This window comes from Pinus tabuliformis, chromosome Q, assembly GCF_031772625.1.
Source record: "Pinus tabuliformis cultivar Carrire ecotype Pingquan chromosome Q, CPIR1, whole genome shotgun sequence".
In the NCBI taxonomy this organism is placed as follows: domain Eukaryota; kingdom Viridiplantae; phylum Streptophyta; class Pinopsida; order Pinales; family Pinaceae; genus Pinus; species Pinus tabuliformis.
The window spans coordinates 126053048-126074937 of record NC_142296.1 but is presented as its reverse complement, the minus strand read 5'-3'; the positions used below and the strand labels follow the sequence as shown (position 1 = coordinate 126074937).

The 21890-nt window shown below is 37.1% G+C and overlaps 1 pseudogene; it reads right to left on the bottom strand.

The window, feature by feature from the left end:
* The window catches only part of LOC149218574 (putative cellulose synthase A catalytic subunit 1 [UDP-forming]), a 58197-nt pseudogene extending 39118 nt beyond the window's left edge, over nt 1-19079 (bottom strand).
* Nucleotides 19080-21890: the final 2811 nt, after the last annotated feature.

Sequence of the window (21890 nt, the reverse complement as noted above, 5' to 3'; positions counted from 1 at the left end):
AGGAACAATTGTGGGCCAATATCATTGATTCTATCAATGATATTTGGCCATCCATCCAAGTAATTTTTGAGCAGGTTGACTTAATAAAATAGGCTACAGAAGCCATACAGAGAGTAAAAGCAGAACTGGGAGACATGCCTAAGGAAGCTGCAAGAATCATTCACTTCCTCAAATCCAAATATAAGTATGAATTACAAGAATTAGAGATACCTGACAGGAAAAGTACAATATAGGAAGTGAAAAGGGTCCTCACCAAGAGGAATTTAATGTCAAACCTTGAAGATAACTGCCAAACCATGCAACTAGATTTAGACAGATTCATGGTTAAGTTTGAATTTTTGAGGCAAAAGGGTCTACCCAATCCCTTGGTAATAAACAAAAAGTTAATGACACAGGAGGACTACAATAGAAAAATCAGAGTAGTGGGCAGAGATCAAGTGAACACTTCATCTATGAAAGGAATGCCAACTGGCAAGGTCCTATACCAAACTTTTGAGAACGTGTTTTACCTCCAACATGAGGTAAAACACCTTTTTGTGAATAAGCCTACTTTTACCAAGTACATGGAGGCAGATGAAATTTACAGGAAGATGATAAATATCCAATTACAAGATGCTGAAACATGGGAGAAATTAAATGATTTACTGTAGAAATACATAGTCAAAATGTAAAAATCTACAGTAAGATTGAAAAGCACAGTAAAAGGATAAATGATAGGCCACCCAGATGAAAGTCTATCAGATGAAAGTGTATCAGTTGAAAGGCCAGAGATAATAGAACATCCAGTGTGAAGACCAAACAACAAAGCAGAGATTAAAAGGAAAAATATCAAAGATTAAAGACATCACAGCCTAATAAACAGGGACAAAAACAATAGTTCAATAGCTGTCTCTATATTCTTGCATGAAGATATTTCTTTCTCTTAGATTAGTTCCCAAGATAGTTTGGGATATTTTGTAAATTATTTTTGTATAAATACTTCATAAATTCGAAGTATTGAAGGTGGATTTCTATACATTTGTAAAGTTATTTTTATCATAAACCTAAGGGTTATTGTACCAATTTTTCAAGTCGGCAGACTGGACCAAGTAATAAAGAGATTGCATTACAGGATTCATGCGTTGAGCTATTACAGTGAAGTATTTTCTTTGTCAAATTTGTTATTTTCTTATGTCTTTCACAAACTTAAATGTTATCTAAATTTGAATGAATTAACTGGAAGTTTATCTCAGAATTAACTGGAATTTTATCTCATTTACATGTTTTCTTCTTATATCCAGATCTAAGAATCCTTTATTTCTCTCCTATACCAGTTTACCTCTTTCACTTTCTTCATAATACGGCCTAAGGAACCCTTAATTTCTCTTTGGATCCGATTGAAAACCACTTCACCATCCAACCTTGAGATCTGAAGTAACTCTGCTATCTTGCCCTGTAGACACTATTTTTAGAACTTGATCCAGTCTTGTTTGCCTGACATTTGACCCCATAGCCCAATGGTAAAAGACACCCCTCTTTTCATCTAAGTAAGTGATCCCACCACCAAATCCAAATCAAAACCCAAGTACAATCATAACTAGCCTAAAATCAAATAAATAAACAAATTTAAATAAAAAAGAGAGAGCCCTCTGAGAATTAGGAAGGCTAGATTCTAATCTCCAAAGTTGGTTTATGGTTACCTCTAATCATTTCTTTCTCAAACAACTCTAGAGAAATATTGGAGTGATAACATATTGGCGACCATACTGGGGACTTCGATCCTCAGTGTAATAAAACTTTAAGGAAACCTTAAATTTCATCTTGTGCCCCTTAAGGTCATTTTTAGAGTGTTGTTAAAAAGTTTCATAAAAACAATTAAAAAGTTAAAATTCTGGCTCCCAAGAAGACTCACTATACCAGGGCAAATCCAGATCCAAACCCTGCTACCATAGTTGACGACCCAGATAGGATTTTAAGAAAACAAAAAAAGGTAGAAACTCAAGAAAGTAGTAGCCAGTTACTTAAAGCAAATTCACTCCCCGAGGAATTATCAACTTTAGAGGAAATTCCATTTGATTTGTCATTTGACCTCTCATTGTTTAGAACTAAATCAGAGAATGTAATTCATGAAACCATGTTACCCTAATTTTATTCAATCCATTGAGTCAAAAAAGGTGCCTATACATCCAGATTTAGATAAACTTGTGTGGGAATCTTTTAACAAGTTAGAAGCTTTAACCTCCACATTGATAAGCCATATAGATGATTCTTACCTTCAACAATCAGTTGAATTAGCTACCCTCACTGTTGCTACCTCTGAAATTTCTGCACAATCTTCAAATACCGTAAATACACCTTCATTTACTACCATCTCATTAGTTATATCCACCACAGTCCATTACCCTAAGCCAGTCATTCATCAGCATCCTATCCAACCAAACTCCTCATCCTCATCTGCTTCATCTCCATCCATTTCAAGCCCTTCCGTAAGTACCAACACTTTACCCCCTAGTCAAGCCAGAATCTCAGCCATGGCAGACAAATATGCACCTTTGGTTTTACGAGCACAACTCCATGGCATGCCCCAAGATTATCAAAGAAAAATCTTTTTTTTTGATGCTACTGGTCAGTATACTACCCAAAAACAAGTGAACAAAATGACTGACTATTTTGAATTGCATGAGATTGATGAATCTGATGTCCAAATGAGGTTGTTTGCCCAAACATTAACTAGGGATGCTAAGAAATGGTTCAAAGCTTTACTTAATAATCATATTGTAGACTTAGTTGCTTTTCATAGATTGTTTATTGATAGATGGGAGAGAAAGAAAAACCCTCTGCAAATACTTTCTGAATATGATAACATTAGAAGAGCTCCTAATGAGTCAGTTCAGGATTATTGTACTAGGTTCAATAGCATCTACAATGCAATCCTTGTTAATATTAAGCTTCCACCAAAACTAAGATTAATCAAATTCCCTGATGGTTTTGATACCGATATGTCATACCAGTTAAGATAAAGAAACCATGAAACATTGGAACAAATGCAAAGTAGTGTTGTTAGTGTAGAATCCAATCTATTAGCTAAGAAAGCTAGAATGAGAAATGAAAAGAGAGTTGTCATTAAAGAGGAAAATTCCACTTCGGATGGTAAAATAGATAGTTTAGCAAAGAGTGTAGAAAGAATGATGGATAGATTAGAAAACATGGAAAGAAAAACTCAGTGGGAGAATCAACAGCCACCCCAAATAAGAAACCCCAACTTCAGGAAGAATCTTAACACTGAAAAGAATGCAATACCAGATCAATAAATTAGACCACCCTTCTAGGAAAACTATGTTGAGGGTTTGGAAAACCATGAAGGAGAGGATGACACGCAGATAAACTTATTAGGAATAAAAAATGAAGATGATGTTTTTCTTACTAAGGAAGAATAGGAATTGTACATGCTGCAACAATTGCAATTAGAATCTAGAGAGTCCTTCGACTTTAAACAGGGCTATGAATCTGCCATATTTGAGGTTCACAAACAATATAGCTTGAGAGGTAAAAATAACAATGAAACTCCCACTAAGAGATCAATCCAGACCCAAACTAAAAAGATAACAAAATCTCTTATGCCCAAAGTCCTGCAAATCCTCCCTAGGGGAACTCAGGAGACTTCTAGCCCAAAAATTGTAGATATAACTTCATCTGAAACTCAAACTGAAACTGTTACTCAAAACATTCCAAATAAGAGAATTCAAAACAAAACTACTAAAACACAGACCGAAGTGCCTAATACTGAAAACAAAGATAAAAACACACAAACCACATTTGCTAAGGAAGATATCATCCAATCAAGCAAAAATCAATTGCCTTTCAACATTAAAACTAAGATAGCAAAATTGAAAATATCAGTCCCTTTGACTAAGCTAGTGAAAAATGAATCATATAGATCACAGACCACTCAAACATTGAATATAGGTGGAGAGGAGGCTGTGAATTTGAATGATGATCAACCTGAGTTATTGTTTGGCCCTGAAGTAAATGACACCCATTAGCAAGGGGGTATCCTCCTTTCTACATTAGTTTGAACATTCATGACAAAATATTACATAATGCTATGCTAGACTCAGGGGCACCCCATAACTTAATGCCAAAGACAATCATGGAGAGACTAAACTTAGATATCACTAGACCATATAAGGACCTGTTTTTCTTTGACTCTAGCTAAGTTAGATGCCTTGGCCTAATCAAGTATTTGTGTGTAACTCTAGTCCAATGCCTAGCAAAGAGTATTGTGATGGACATAGTAGTTGCTGACATCCCACCCAAATATGGAATGTTGTTATCTCGCTCATGGGGAGAAAAATTGCAGGGATCTTTACAATTAGATATGTCATATGCCACCATCTCTGTTTTTCGTCAACAAAGAAAACTTTATAGAGAGACCTTGATGAAATACATGGTGAGTAGTGTAGAAAAACCACAAAATTTCCATATATACTCCATGCATTCTAATATGGACTCTTTCATCTTGTACAATTCAGACCATGACAAAAATGAAATCACAGCTGTAGAACAAAAATACAAAACACCTGACAGTGAAAACATTTTTCATGAGTCTCTATGGCATTTGGATTTTGATGGATCTGTGAATAGACTAGGAGTAGGTGCAGGAGTGTGAATTCACAATATGGAAAACAATCATTCTGAGGGACATGCATTTAGATTAAACTTTAAATGCACAAATAACATGGCAAAATATGAAGCTCTAATCTTGGGAGTACAAATGGTTAGCAAACTTGGAGCCAAGAGAGTTTTTATAATGGGAGACTCAGAATTGATTATCAAACAAATCAAAGGTGAATACTCTGTAAATAATCCTAGACCGAGGCAATATAGAGAGATTGTCCTAGATTTGATCAAAGACCTTTTGGAAACAGACTTTGCTACCATTCCTAGGAAACGGAATATGCAAGCCCACAGTCTGGCTACTTTTGCTAGTACCTGCAAATTTCCTTTTCAGCCCAACCACCAGTACACTACAGAAGTGAGACATAGGCCTGTCATACCTGACAATTTGCAATATTGGCATATTTTCTCACATGATTCTCAAATTTATGATTTCATGAATGCTGAAGGTGAGTTTCAGAATTGTAATATAGATATAGATTGTACAGTAGATAATGACATAGATAATGGGATAGATGCAAATATTTTAGATATAGGTAAACCCATTAATTTCACTAAACTAGAGATATATAACTTAGAAAATGTAGAAATAGAAGAAATAATGAATGCTGATCCTAAATTCTAAATCTTAAAGGTAATTTTTTGCCTAAGGGATTAGTCCCATTAGAAGATTTGTTTGATTCAAATGACGTAGCTAGGAAACCAAAAATGGAGCCTTTAAGAGCAGATATAGAAGAATGTAACATAGGAACTGAAGAAAGACCTAAGTTCATTAAAATATCAAAAGGCTTACCTGTAGATGAAAAGGTTAAATATATAAGTATGTTCAAATAGTTTCAAGATGTCTTTCCCTGGAGTTATGAAGACCTAAAGTCTTATGACACCAAAATAATTCAACACAAGATACCTATCAAAGAAGATCATAAAACTTTTAAACAGAAACTTAGGAGAAATAATCCAGTTCCTATGCCATCAATTGAAAAGGAAGTCAAAAGGATGTATGATGACCAAATCATAGCTACCATTAGATGTTCAGATTGAGTCTCAAACTTAGTCACTACTAGGAAGAAAACATGAGAAATCAGACTCTGCATTGAATTCAAAAATATGAACAAAGTCTCATTGAAAGATAAATATCCTCTCCCAAAAATGGACCATATTCTTTAGAGGGTAGTAGGTTCATCCAGAATTTCATTGCTTTATGGATTTTTTGGATATAACCAAATCTTAGTTCAACGAAAGGACCAAGCAAAAACTGCATTTACTACTCCTTCGGGTACTTTCATGTATTTGAAAATGCCTTTTGTATTAATGAATGCAGGAGAAACATTTCAAAGAGCTATGGATATAGCTTTTAATAAAGAAATACATGACTTCCTAGTTGTTTACCAAGATGACATCATAGTCTTTTCCAAATCTGATAATGAACATCTAGATCACCTGAGAAGAGTTTTCATTAAATGCAGAAAATTTGGTATTTCCTTAAATCCCAAAAAGACACTCTTTGGTCTAGAAGAAGGTAAACTCTTGGGACATATAATATCTAAAGATGGAATTAGAATAGATCTTGCTAGAATAGAGGCAATATTGACCATCACTCATCCTAGAAACATCAAAGAATTACAGTCATTTTTAGGCAAAATAAATTTTCTTAGGAGATTCATTTCAAATTTAGTAGAATTAATTAGAGAACTAAATAACATGTTAAGAAAAGATTCAACACTTAAATGGATAGTGGAATCTAAGCAGACCTTTGAGGCCATCAAACAAGCCCTTACCAGAACTCCAGTCTGTAGAATTTCCTGCAAATTCTCTACAAATCTACCTCTGAGATCTATGTAGAAAATTTGACTGTAGATTAAATCGATAATGCAATATACCAAAGCAAAATACTATAATATACTTCTACTATCAAACTTGCGGAAGCTTAAAGATCGAGCTGAATCAGAGCTGAATAATATAACTAGAAGAAGAAGAATCAATGCACATGAAACACAAAAAATACTTAGGGGAAAGCCTCAGCTAAAAATCCTGCTATTTGTATTATCATACAAGTGGAAATATCTCAGAATTACACACAACTTTAGCTCTCATAGCTAGCCAGCTCTCAGTACAATCCTCTCAGATGCTCATAGGAAAAATAGAATTCTCATTAAGTCCTCCACACTGCCATCCAATCTCCTATTTCCTAGCACAATTTTCCCTGGGTGATCCAGCTGTTACCATGTGTAACACTAATCACTCACACTGATCTTACACCCTGTAAAATTGCGCAAATCTCAAGGAATGAATTCCTTCTGCATGCAAGAGTTTTCCTTATAGGAAAATTCTAGTAACTGATAGTACACTGTCCCTATCTTTAATCTCAACTGGGTCTTTTTCTGAATAGACATGCATGAGTTATTTATGAGAGAATCTTCAGTTATCTAGAGTACACTAGTTTGATGCATGCATGCATTAACTGACTAAACTCACAATTAGTTCCTCAAACTGTTTGTAACTAATTTAACTGGACATAACTCAGTTAATTGAGCTAACTAATTACAACTCAATTATAACTCATCCTTATCTCCTTAATTAAAGGATAATCTCCTTAATATAAGGGGTAACTGTTCCATGACTTCACAAAGGCTTCTAGCTTGAATTTCTCCAACTAATTAATCCAAGATGAATTAATTAATTATTTTTCAAGCAGCTGGTGCGACTAAATTCGAATTTTAATTCTCAATTTTAATTCAAGGACAAATTAAAATTGGAATATTCTTGTTTCCATATTTCAACACTCCCTCTCAACAAGAAAGGGATCATCTGCCACCCTGATCCTGTCTCTATGGAACTCAAATTTACACTTTGACAATGCCTTAGTCAAAATGTCAGCATCTTGCTCCTCGGTTGAAATATACTACAACAACATGATCCTCCGCGCCACACAGTCTTTGAGATGATGATACCGAATGTCAATGTGCTTGGACCTGTCATGAAATACTGGATTCTTAGAGGATTTGATACAACTCTGATTATCACAATAGATCACAGTTGGATACATCCTCTGATCAAACAAACCAACTAAAATTTTCCTCAACCAGATGGCCTCACATGCTGCCTGACTTGTAGCCATGTATTTGGCCTCTGCTGTGTTGAGTGCTACCGACCTCTGTTTCCTACTGTACCAAGAACCTACCGTCGACCCAAGGTTGAAAATTCCACCTGATGTGCTCTTCCGATCTAATGTACTCCCTGCCCAATCTACATCAGTGAAGCCCTATAGATTCACTCCCTCTGTCCATCTGTACCATAATCCATACTGAGATGTGCCTCTGAGGTATCTCAAAACATGCTTTGTCGCCTTCCAAAACATCTTGGTAGGCTGAACCATAGCTTGACTCAATTGGTTCACCGCATAGCACAAATCTGGTAGTGTGTTCACTAAGTACATTAGTGAACCCACAAGCTGTCTGTACATAGTAGCTTCTACTACTTCTCCTGAAGTAGCATCCTCCTTCCTCTAGTTACCTGCTAGAGGAGTCTGCATGGGCTTGCACTTATCCATGTGGAATGTCCTAAGTATCTCATTGGCATACTTGCCCTGAGACACAAACAACTCCCCATCCTTCTACTATACTTCCATGCCAAGGAAGTAATGCACGAGACCCATGTCTTTCATCTCGAATTCTCTTGCAAGGTCCTCCTTGCAGGACATGATCAATTGATCATCACCTATCAATATGAGATCATCAACATGAAGTAAAATGATCAACAGCTTACCTTTTACCATGATGTGGTACAGGTTCGTATTCGCTTCACTCTTTGTGAAGCCTAACCCGGTGAAGTAGTTGTTGATCCTGGTGTACCAAGCACGAGGTGCTTGCTTTAGCCCGTATAAAGATCTCTTGAGTCGGCACACATGCGACTCATGATCGAAGGTCTCAAAACCTTCCCGTTCCTTTATGTACACCACTTTTTCAATCTTGCCATTGAGGAATGCAGTCTTCACATCCATCTGATGGATCTTCCAAACCATCTGTGCTGATAGTGCCAACATCGACCTCATAGATGAGTACCTTGCTATAGGAGCAGAAGTCTCATCATAGTCGATCCCCTCGACCTATGAGAAACCACAGACAACAAATCTTGCCTTATGTTTCTCCACACTACCATCAATAGCTTGCTTTACCTTGTAAAGACAACGAGAACTCACAAATGACTTGTTCTCCGGTCTTGGAACCACATCCTAAACATTGTTCTGAACTATGGAGTCATACTCCTACACCATAGCATCAACCGAAATCGGCTGCTGCACTGCTTCCTCAAAGGAATATGGCTCGGTCTCAACACATTCCCCAACAAAGGCCATGTATCCAGTGTACCTCTCAGGTGACCTCCTCTGTCTGCGCTGAGAAGATGGTTCTCCCACATTCTTTCTCGCATCTGACAACAATCTGTCAGCTTTTCTTGTGCGCTTCTGTCCATCTCTGGAAGACTCTGCTTTAGTGTATGTGTCCACTCCTGGAACCTCTACATGCGGTTGCTCCGCATCAGTCTGAGGCTCCTCCTCCTTAGGAACCAAAAGTTCCTCCACAACCTCTAGTTGGAGCTCCCTCTCAAGGGAAACTCGCATGGCCTTTTGCTCATCAAACTTGAGTTCTCTGGGAACCACTGTCCTCCGACTAGTAGGAAAGTACACCCGATAGTTGTGGGGTGTATCAGTGTACCCCACAAGTATCCCCAACTTAGCTGTTAGCTCAAGCTTCTTCCATGCATCCTTTGTCACATGGAAATATGCCGATGAGCCAAAGATCCTGAAGTGACCCACATCTGGTCTCTTACCGGAGAAAGCTTCCTCTGGTGTTTTCATCCCAAGTATGCGATGTGGGCTTCTATTCTGCAAATAGACCGTTGTGTTGCATGCCTCAACCCATAAATGAAGTGGTAGGCCTTGGTCATGTAGCATTGCCCGTGCTGCCCCTACAATCGTTCTGTTCTTCCTCTCGACCACCCCATTTTGTTGTGGGTTATGAGGTGCCATCAATTCCTGTTTAATTCCTTCCACTACACAGAAGTCCTTAAACTCTTGAGAGACATATTCTCCACCATTGTTGCTTCTCAAGGCCTTGATCTTCTTCCCTGATTCTTTCTCAACCAAAGCTTTGAACTCACAAAACTTTGAGAAGGTTTGATCCTTCTTCTGCATGAAATAAATCCAGCATTTACGAGACTAATCATCAATGAAAATCAAATAATACCTTTGTTTCGCTATGGATGCCGTCAATAATGGTCCACACAAATCAGTGTGAACTCGCTCTAAGATCGCTTCTGCTCAACTGTCTCGATCATGAAAGGAAGACTTGGCGTACTTTCCCAAGGTACAACCTTTTCATGTGTCAACTTGCTCAAGTTTACCTTTGGGAAGTCCTGTAGATATTTGCTGCATTATCTTCAAGGCCCCATGATGCAAATGGCCTAATCACCTATGCCATAACTCGCCAATGTCTTGGCTTTGCACCAATTCTGCCTTTGAACTCAATGCATCACAGTCATCTACCTCTAGTTTATAGATATTCTTCACTCGAATCTTGATCCTCTTGGTTTGACCTGTGGCTATGTGTCTTAGGAACGCCTTTCCTTTACTGAAGATAACATCGTAGCCTTTGTCCTCCAACATCGTGATTGATACCAAGTTCTTCTTCAGTCCAGGCACATACTTCACATCTGTCAAGGTGAGAGGAGCTCCATGCTCCCTCTGAAAAGCAACTATGCCCACTCTTGAAACACTGTACTTTCCATCATCACCCATCTCTATGCGCATCTTGAGGTATTTCTCCACCAAGGTACTGAATAAAATTTTATCACCGGTCATGTGGAATGAGGCTCCATTTTCAAGATACCAAACACAACCCACCATCGATGAAACCATGCATGCAATGAGGGTGAAGTCCATTTCAAACTGAGAGGCTAATGCCTCACCTTTCGAGGATCCCTTCTTAGACTTCTTCGATGGGAAATTAGTTGCATAATGTCCCATATCGTGACAATTAAAGCATCTCACTTTAGATTTGTCACCCTTCTTCCCTCCATGAGAAGAATTCAATTTGGAATGGGAATCCTTCCCTTTCCTTTTCCTTGCCTTACTCACTAAGGCCAGATTTTCTTCATCATCATTATTTGATGCAGAACCATCTCGAGTTCTCCTCCTGCATGAGATCCGACCACAGTCGTTCCTAATTTGACAATTTCTCGCTTCCATTCATAGAGTCCTAGTAGCTATTCCAGCTCCTTGGAAACAAGGCTCACCATATCATCATCGACAGTAGTTATTCCCACACTACCAAGCTCATCTCTGCTAGTGGTGAGGTTGTTCAGATATGTAGAAATAGTATCACCCTTCTCCATCTTGATTTTCCGAAGCTTATCCTTGAGCGCCAGTTTCCTCTTGTCACTATTGTTCTAATGGAGGTCCTTCAATATCTTCCACATTGTAAACGGAGTCTTCTTCCCATGGAGACTTGAGACAATATGGTCTTGAACTCCCTCCAGAAGAATTCATCTCGCCTTCACCACACATTTCTTCCATTCAGATAATTCTTTTGCATTAGTTGCAGCTAGCTTGGGGATTTCTTGATCAATGAAATCCTTCAAACCATTGTCTTCTAATACCACTTCCATTCTATCCTTCCATGCTATGTAATTCGAGTTGCCTTCTAAGGCATACTCAAGTCTCAAGCCATAGAATGCCATTGACCAACCCGAAGTATTAGATGAATTTGATTTGTACCTGCGATCCCAAACTTCAAACTTGGAATTCTCTTCTCCGTATACTATTCACAACTCCAATAACCTTTGCTTTGATACCATGTAGAATTTCCTGCAAATTCTCTACAAATCTACCTCTGAGATCTATGTAGAAAATCTAACTATAGATTAACTCGATAATGCAATATACCAAAGAAAAATACTATATTCTACTTCTACTATCAAACTTGCGGAAGCTTAAGGATCGATTTGAACAATATAACCAGAAAAAAAAAGAATCAATGCACATGAAACACAGAAAATACTCAGTGGAAAGCCTAAGCTAAAAACCCCGCTATTTGTATTATCATACAAGTGGAAATATCTCAGAATTACACATAGCTTTAGCTCTCACAGCTAACCAGCTCAGTACAATCCTCTCAGATGCTCACAGGTAAAATAGACTTCTCATTAAGTCCTCCACACTGCCCTCCAAGCTCCTATTTCCTAGCGTAGTTTTTCCTGGGTGATCTAGCTGTTACCATGTGTAACACTGATCACTCACACTGATCTTACACCCTGTAAAACTGCACAAATCTCAATGAATGAATTCCTTTTGCATGCAATAGTTTTCCTTATAGGAAAATTCTAGCAACTGATAGTACACTGTCCCTGTCTTTAATCTCAACTGGGTCTTTCTCTGAATAGACATGCATGAGTTATTTATGAGAGAATCTTCAGTTATTTGTAGTACTTTGATGCATGCATGCATTAACTGACTGAACTCAAATTAGTTCCTCAAACTATTTGAAACTAGTTTAACTAGACATAACTCAGTTAACTGAGCTAAATAATTACAACTCAATTATAACTCATCCTTATCTCCTTAATTAAGGGATAATCTCCTTAATTTAAGGGATAACTTTTGCATGAATTCACAAAGGCTTCTAGCTTGAATTTCTCCAACTAATTAATCCAAGATGAATTAATTAATTATTTTTCAAGCAGTTGGTAAGACTAAATTTGAATTTTAATTCAAGGACAAATTAAAATTGGAATATTCTTGTTGGCACATTTCAACACAGTCCTTATAAGTCCTGACTTTCAAAAAGATTTTATAATTTTTTCTTTTGCTTCAGAACATACTATTGCAGCAGTCTTGTTGCAAAAGAATGATCAAGGATATGAACATCCTATTACGTTTTTCAGTAAATCTTTAAGAGATGCAACAACAGAATACAACATAATCGAAAAACAACCACTAGCTTTAGTGAAAGCTATTAAAGGTTTTAGAGTGTACATCTTGTATTCACACATCATTGCTTATGTTCCAAATTTAGTAGTAAAGGACATTTTGACACAAAATGGGCCTGAAGGAAAGAGAGGAAAATGGATTGCCACTATTTTGGAATAAATAAAGCCTACAAAACTTATCAAAGGCGAAGGTTTAGCCAAACTCATGGCTGAATCGAACTATCGGGCCCTAGACATAAATTTCATTGGTGCCCTAGATGATCAGGAAGAGATGACGACTCCACAGATCAATGAACCTTTTACAAATTGACCTTGGTATGCAGATATCATATTTGTCTTACTAAACTTACAAGCTCCTCCTGGTTTATCTAGAACTAAAGCTAGATTTTTGAAAATGAAATCAATGAGATATTGTATCACAGATAATGCTTTATTTTATAAAGATAATGATGGTATTCTATTAAACTATTTATTGAAAGATGAAGCTGATAAAATTATGCAAGAATTTCATGTAGGAGATTGTAGAGGACACTTGTATTGGAAAACTACTGCTGATAAAATTCTGAGGGCTGGTTTTTACTAGCCCACTCTTTTTGTAGATGTTAAGAGACATGTGACCTCCTGTCATAAATGTCAGATATTTGAGGGAAAAAGAAAGATTTTACCTTTACCTCTCAAACCCATCTCCACAGAAGCGTCATTTCAACAATGGGGTTTAGACTTCATTGGAGAAATTCACCTAGCCTCCTCAGCCCAACATAAATGAATTTTGACAGCCACTGATTACTTTACCAAATGGATAGAAGCCATCCATTCTGGACAAGCTACAGACTCTATCATTATCTCATTCCTTGAAAACAATATCCTGTCAAGATTTGGATGCCCCCAAAAACTCATTACTGATAATGTAGTTGCTTTTAAATCCAAGAAAATGGTAGACTTTTGTAACAAATATCACATCACCCTTGGCCATTCCACTGCCTATTACCCTCAAGGTAATGGAATTGCATAATCCTCTATGAAAATCCTTGTCAATATCATTAAGAAATTACTAGAAGACAACAAAAAGACATGGAACAAAAATTTGGTCAATGCCTTATGGGTAGATAGACTAACTACCAAGAAGTCCATTGGTACATCTCCTTATTAGTTAGTATATGGTATGGATGATTATTTTCCATCCTATTTAGGAGTACTAGTGATGAAGATCATCCAGGAGTTGTAGGTAGAACCAAACGATATTCAGAGGAGGATAAATCAAACAATACACTTGCAACAAACCAGAGAAGAAGTCTATGTCAAATCACAAGTAATCCAGGATAAAATCAAAAAGATTTTTGATAAAAAAGACTAAAGCTGATGATTTTTACATAGGTGATAAAGTGCTTAAATGGGATTCTAGAAGAGAAGACAAGGGAAAACATGGCAAATTTGATTTTCTGTGGCAAGGCCCTTATGTCATTTATGGTCACAGAGGTAACAATGCATTTTTCTTGAGAGAGTTAGATGGGATAGATCTACTAGGAGGACCTGTCAATGGTAGAATGCTGAAGCATTACTTTTCCACAATTAACAATAGTTCACTTTACTTTACTCATTGTATATAACAGTGTAGAATTTATATTGGATTGGATGGTAATCTTTTGAAGTTCAAGCTTGGAGAGAAGGCCTCGAGCTTTGAAGGGTTCACCATCGTTAGTATGAATAAAGAAGAAATCACAAAAGAATAGTTTACAAGTTAACTCAGTCAAGTTTCAAAGGCTACTAATCTTAAAGTTATTGACATTTCACCAGGAAATGCCATCCCCATGTGGAGCCACTGTTAGGGTCCTATAATAATAGGATTCATAATTTTGAATTGGCTATGGTTAGTCTTGTAATATTGTACACACTTTTGCTTTCTGCAAAATGTTTTCCATATTAAAAATTAAAAAATTTAAAGAGGGCATGTCCTAAAAGAATAATCAAAGGACAAAAAGAAAGATAAAAAGATAAAAAAAAGTGGAAAATATGAACCCCAAAAAGAAATAAAATAGATCATGAAAGTGTGAAAATTCAAATTCCACTACTTTTTACTTTAATATGCAAAATAAGGTTGTGTGCATCTTGTTAGAAATTCCACAATCCATGATGGTCAAACAACTTAATCTTGACTCATTCATGTTTTAAATTTTATGTTGATAGATAGAGAATAAAGATCTAGCTAAACTGTTTAACCTTGGAAAATCAGTAGTTAGGTAGAGAATAAAAACGAGCTCAACAATCTAATCTAGCCATTGGAAGTTATAAGGTTAGAATTAGAGAGTTTTCTTGTCAAAGGAAAAGGAAATAAAGGGTCAGCAAGCTCATATGCACCCAATAAAATGAAGAAAAAATGTTAGGATAAATAAAGGGTAGGTAGAAGAAATGTTGCATCTGTACAAGGATGCTGAGTCAAAAGCACATTTATCATGCTTAATCCTATGTTTCATGTGTAGGGACATTTATGAGAAAGAAAAGCATGTTCACAATCTTTTTTAACTAATTCCCCCTCATTTCATTATGCTCCCACATGCTTATTCGCTAATTTCCACATTATCCCTTTATCATTTATAAATCCCCTTTTCCCCTCATTTTGACCCTTACCCCTTGGTTTCACACATTTCCCTAGTAATTACCCTTCAAAAATCATTTCGCTACCCACAACCCCCTTTCCCTAGTGTGAAAACCATTCCCCATTACAAATATTAACTTCCCCCCTTATTAATTTCCCTATTTCCCTTCAAAAACCCAAAAAACCCCCTTATCCTAAGTTTTATCCCCCTGCATTATTTAATTAACTCCCCGCTTCATATTTCCCCGACAAATCCTTTTAACCCACCAACCCCCGGTGTAGTTAAAAAACCCTGCCACATAACCCCTAGTCCCATTTTATTAAACCCGCTTCTTATATCTAATCCCTACCGTATTTACTAATTAATTACAATTATTTGTAATTAAACCCCAAATCTCGCAAATCCTTTCCCATGATTCCCTCCGTGCAACTTAACCACGCAAATACCATCCGATCTCCTACCCCCAAATCTGACGGTGCACATTCATATCGCGCGGGTTCACCGTCCAACCAATAGTAGCTTGAGAGTACGCGAGATTCGCGGTTTTACCTGGGCGCTTTCCTGCTACGTGGCGGCCCCAGGCTAGATCGCGTGCTCACGAAAAATATTACCTGCCCTCCAAAAGTGATGCGATGGCCAAAAAACCACCTCCCTACCAAAGCCAAAAACTACCCACTGTTCATTCATATTTTCCATGCCAAAATGTGACCGTTACCCGTTAAAAGGTCGGAAAAGCCCCAATTCACTCTTTTCGCTCATTTTCACTGTAACTTCTGCTCAAGCCATTCTGTGACACCCTGAACCTCTGCGACCAATATTAACCACCATCTGTCACCTGAAAAAGCTTTGGACACCCAATTCAAGCAACCAATTAACATCTCAAGCTATCGTACCCTCTACATTCACCATTGAACTCAGTTTGCAATCCAGACCGCCAAATTCTAGGTATTCTTGAGAAAAACCGGAACGACCTTCTCAATTTGAAAAGTACGGTCCAAATGGAAGCTTAATTAATTGAAATTAATCAATAAACTTGCCTAAATTGAAGAGAATTTACTTGTATACCCCAAACCCTTCTTTTACAGACTGTAACTGTAATCCCACTGTTCAAGGGTGTCTAAACCTTACTTCTAGAATCTCTACAGGCCTAATTCATATCCATATATAAACTCAGCCATGGCTTCTTAGACCTCTTTGGATGTGAGACCTCTGTCAACTCCTCACCTGGACATCGACCACCTAGCATTAGCAGACAAATATTTTCAAATAAAGGATACTGCTTCCCCATCTTACCTTCTAAAGCTCCACTGCTGGAGTAAGGACTGATTCCTAAACCAGAACGATGAAATTCACCTTTGGGAATCAAATTTACCCAAGTATTTGTTCCCAGAAGTACACCCATTCCTTGACATCATCCACTTTTGTCATTCCTGTTACATTCCTAGCCAAAGGGCTAATATCACCCCTAACTAGCAATTGTTATTTAGCATTATTGCAGAGTGTATCAACCAAATGCTATAGGTCCAACCAAGCCCTAATGAGACCCCATTGTCTATTGGTGACTTGTTGGACCTATATGTCTAGTTAGACCTGGCCAAAATAGCCCAAATATTCCAGGCTTTCATTATAGAGGACCACCATACTCCCATAGATAGTCCTCCTTATGCTGCCATCATTTTTTTAGAGAGGGGTAGACAGATTATTACCATGCTCTCTTGCATCCTAGGATATACCTCAGATGAGCATGTGGATGAGGTTGTCCTGGCCTTTCTTTCTATTTTTATCCCAGGCAAGCCTCCCTGTTGTCATCTACAACTATGCTCAGTTCATTGGAGACATGATGCATGAAAAGTTCAACAGACTACCAACTGAGAGAGTCTTCAAGTACTCCTCTGTGTTATTTCATATGTTTTTATATTATCAATCAGACAAATTCCTTGTTAGCATCCAGAAGCTGGATACCAAAGGGAATCCAAGGTCAGTTATTTATTGGACACCCTTGATCCAGACATACTCCACTGCATTCACCTATAAGGACTTCATCGATTCATTTGTCCATCCAGTCATGAACATGCTGAACAGTAGCCCTAAGCCCAAAATCAACCAAGAAATCAAAAGGGTGTTATAGTTGGCCAAGAACAACAAGGTGTGAGACTGGTATCTGTACCAGAACCACACAGAGATTAGAATTTATGGATTCCAACTTGCCCCTTACAAACTGCCCAAATACCTACCTATAAGGATATTTGCACTGGAATATTTTAGGCAGATCATCAATTCTGATGAAGTCAACTTCCTAGCAGCTAGGAAGAAAACCCAGTTTAAAATGAAAAATCGGTTGGGCCCTTTAATTTGCAATAACAAAGAGGTTGGACCAAAGGATGACAAGATATTGTAGGAAATGAAACTCAAGAATAGATTTATGTGGTATTATGACCCTCATGGGGTCATAAATAAGTTAAGGATCAAGGTCAAATTGGGACCTTTCATCCACCATCCTAGACTGGATATTGAGAGGTTTTCCAACCAATCAGAATGGTTGGAAAACACATTAATTGATATGGATAACACAACAGTGGATGTATAAAATACACTGATTGATGTAGAGAAACAAATTGATGAAAGTTCCGTCCTGCAGGTTCCAGAACTAGGCGAACCCATGAATATCCCTCTAGTTCTACAGACCCTAGCAAATGAGGAGATAAAACCAAAGAGAAATAGGGAAGAGGGTTCTAGTTCTGCTATGGAGACCACAAATGAGCATTTTGAGCTCAGGAAAAGGCCCAAAATGAATCCTGTAACTGAACAGGAAGAAACCATTGAATCAGTGGAAATAACTGACATTGATACAATGGTAGAAAGAAGCAAAGCCACAACTGCCTCAGGAGAAACACAACAGCCATCAACATCTAACACTCAACTGATTGAGAGATAGCTCAGTGTTGAGGTTTCTTCTTTTAGTAGGCCAGCAGATAAGGAAAAAGATATCAAGGACAAGTACAAGGAGATCAAGCTGAGAAATGAGAAGTTGAAGGCTGAAACATATGCCCAATACTTCAAGCACACACCAGTTAATCAGAGCAGGTTGATGTCAACTTTTGACATCAAAGTAGGGAAAATGCAGGTGTCTTTCATGCAGCCTACTATTCAGCAGCCAAAGACATTAGCTGACTACAAGAAAACTGATTTCGAAGTGTTGGTCAAGGATGTTCATCCCATTGAACAGATAGAATTCCATAAGCAAACTAGAGAGATGATCTACTCCACCATGACAGGGAAGGCCATGGCTACACATAAGCTCCAGAATTCATTGGATAACATTACAGCCCAGTATAAATTGGAAAAGGCCTCCTCACAGGCCAAGGACAATAGGATCAAGTCATTGGAGGACTTGTTAATTGAGCTGGGACATGATCCCAATGACATCAAAGCTGCTAAGAAGTTGATTAAGAAGAAGAATGAGGACATTGCAGCTCTTAAGAAACAATTAAAGCTTCCTAATTCAAAGCACCCACAGACAAAAGAGGTCCTGGAGAGCCAAACACATTAGGAGGAGATGATGGACTTGGTTTTACAATTAAATGATCAGATGAAGGAAATGGAAAAAGAGTTAGATAGCTTGATACAGGTAAAACAAGCTAATCTAGAGACTTCCCCTACCACTGTTATCCCAATAGTTACTACTGCAGTACCTTCCACTTTGGTAGCATCATTATCTCCTACAGCTCTAATGGCTACAACACTGCTAGCTTCTACAACATATACATCAACAACAGGGTCAACACCAATAGGGTCAACAGGTGATGAGGCAAGCAAGTTGGTCAAGGAAATGGAAGACATGTCCATTTAGACCACTGAAATGAACAAGCTCAAGGAAAAGGTGACCAGTCTAGAGATTGACTACAAGCTTGCCCATATTATGCACAAGGAAGAAGTGCAGAAAGCCACCATGATGAATGAAAGAATAAAAAACTTGGAGAAGGAATTAACTTTGAAGGAACCCCTTGGACAGGCTAAGGAACAATTGTGGGCCAATATCATTGACTCTGTCAATGATATTTGGCCATCCATCCAAGTAATTTTTGAGCAGATTGACTTAATAAAATAGGCTACAGAAGCCATACAGAGAGTAAAAGTAGAACTAGGAGACATGCCAAAGGAAGCTGCAAGGATCATTCACTTCCTCGACTCAAAAAATAAGTATGAATTGCAGGAATTAGAGATACCTGATAGGACAGGTACAATACTGGAAGTGAAAAGGGTCCTCACCAAGAGGAATTTAATGTCAAACCTTGAAGATAAGTGCCAAACCATGCAACTAGCTTTAGACAGATTCATGGTTAAGTTTGAAGTTTTGAGGCAAAAGGGTCTGCCCAATCCCTTGGTAATAAATGACAAGTTAATGACACAGGAGGACTACAATAGAAAAATCAGAGAAGTGGGCAGAGATCAATTGAACACTTCATCTATGAAAGGAATGCCAACTGGCAAGGTCCTATACCAAACTTTTGAGAACTTGTTTTACCTCCAACATGAGGTAAATCACCTTTTTGTGAATAAGCCTAATTTTACCAAGTACACAGAGACAGATGAAATTTACAGGAAGATGATAAATATCCAATTACTAGATGCTGAAACATGGGAGAACTTAAATGATTTACTGTAGAAATACACAGTTAAAATATAAAAATCTACAGTAAGATTGAAAAGCATAGTAAAAGGATAAATGATAGGGCACCCAGATGAAAGTGTATCAGATGAAAATGTATCATTTGAAAGATTAGAGTGAATATAACATCCAGCATGAAGACCAAACAACAAAGCAGAGATTAAAAGGCAAAATATCAAGGATTAAAGACAACACAACCTAATAAATAGGGACAACAAACAACAGTTCAATAACTGTCTCTATCTTCTTGCATGAAGATATTTCTTTCTCCTAGATTAGTTCCCAAGACAGTTTGGGATATTTTGTAAATTATTTTTGTATAAATACTTCATAAATTCAAAGTATTGAGGGTGGATTGCTATACATTTGTAAAGTTATTTTGATAATAAACCTAAGGGTTATTGCACCAATTTTTCAAGTCAGCAAACTGGACCAAGTAATAAAGAGATTGCATTATAGGATTCATGTGTTGATATATTACAGTGAAGTATTTTCTTTGTCAAATTTGTTATTTTCTTATGTTTTTCACAAACTTAAATTTTATCTAAAGTTGAATGAATTAACTAGAAGTTTATCTCAAAAAAATTTTAAGTACAATCTGTTTTGAACAATTGATAATTTACATGTTTTCTTCTAATATCTAGATCTGAGAATCCTTAATTTCTCTCCCATCCTGGTTCATCTCTTTCACTTTCTTCATAATCTGGCCTAGGAAAACTTAATTTCTCTTTGGATCCGATTGAAAACCACTTCACCATCTAACCTTGAGATCTGAAGTAACTCTACTATCTTGCCCTGTAGACACTATTTTTAGAACTTGATCCAATCCTGTTTGCCTGACATTTGACCCCATAGCCCAATGGTAAAAGACACCCCTCTTTTCAACTAAGTAAGTGATCCCACCACCAAATGCAAATCAAAAACCCAAGTACAATCATAACTAGCCTAAAATCAAATAACTAAACAAAGTTAAATAAAAAATAGAGAGCCCTCTCTGAGAATTAGGAAGGCTAGATCCTAATCTCTAGAGTTGGTTTGTGATTACCTCTAATCATTTCTTTTTCAAACAATTTAGAAAAATATTGGAGTGATAACAGTAGCAATGAAAATACTATCGAAAACAACATCTACAACAATGTTGGTTAGTCTATTCTTCTAGTCAAGGGCATGCCTAACTTTTGAAAAGTATCAAGCAGGTCAAGGTCCACCTCATCTAGGCTCCTCTTCTTCTTCTACTCTCTCTGTTTAGGCTCAAAACAATACCAAAGGTCTTCAAAATTGATGGGTGGGTAAAAGTTATCAGACCATTGAGTTCTTCCATTTTTAATCATTGTCTGTAAGAAATGAATCTAAATTGCAAAAGTCTTTCAGGTTCCTTCTTTTTAGTTGAAATTAACCTAAGCTTTGGAGAGTTGTAAGTTTTATTGGATCTAAGTATATTCTACTTAAAATATATTAACATGGTTTAAAACTGTAGGCATTGAGATCGGAATCTAGAGATGAAACATAAAACATTTTATGTTAATGATTACAAGAAATTTTAATTTCATGTAACAAAGTTTGAGGAAGGTCTAGCATTTGCATCCTACCATAAAATTTTCTTGCATCACTTGAGCCCTTTTAATTTGGGCATGGTAGAGTCCATTACACAAACAATCAACCACTAAAAAAAATGTGAAAAGAAAAAATAAAATTTCATGCATTCTGACCCTAGAAAAGTTAGGGAGGAGCGAACTAATCTGTACAATAAGGACATGCAAAATTCTTATTTGTCCATTGTCTTTTGATGAATTGTTGGTCGCAATCAAGATCTACATTATCATAATCATTAAACCCTTTGTACAATAAGGACATGAAAAATGTTTACTTGTGCATTGTCTATCATAATCATTAAACTCTTTGTACAATAAGGACATGCAAAATGCTTACTTGTGCATTGTCTTTTGATGAATTGTTGGCTGCAATCAAGATCTTCATTATCATAATCA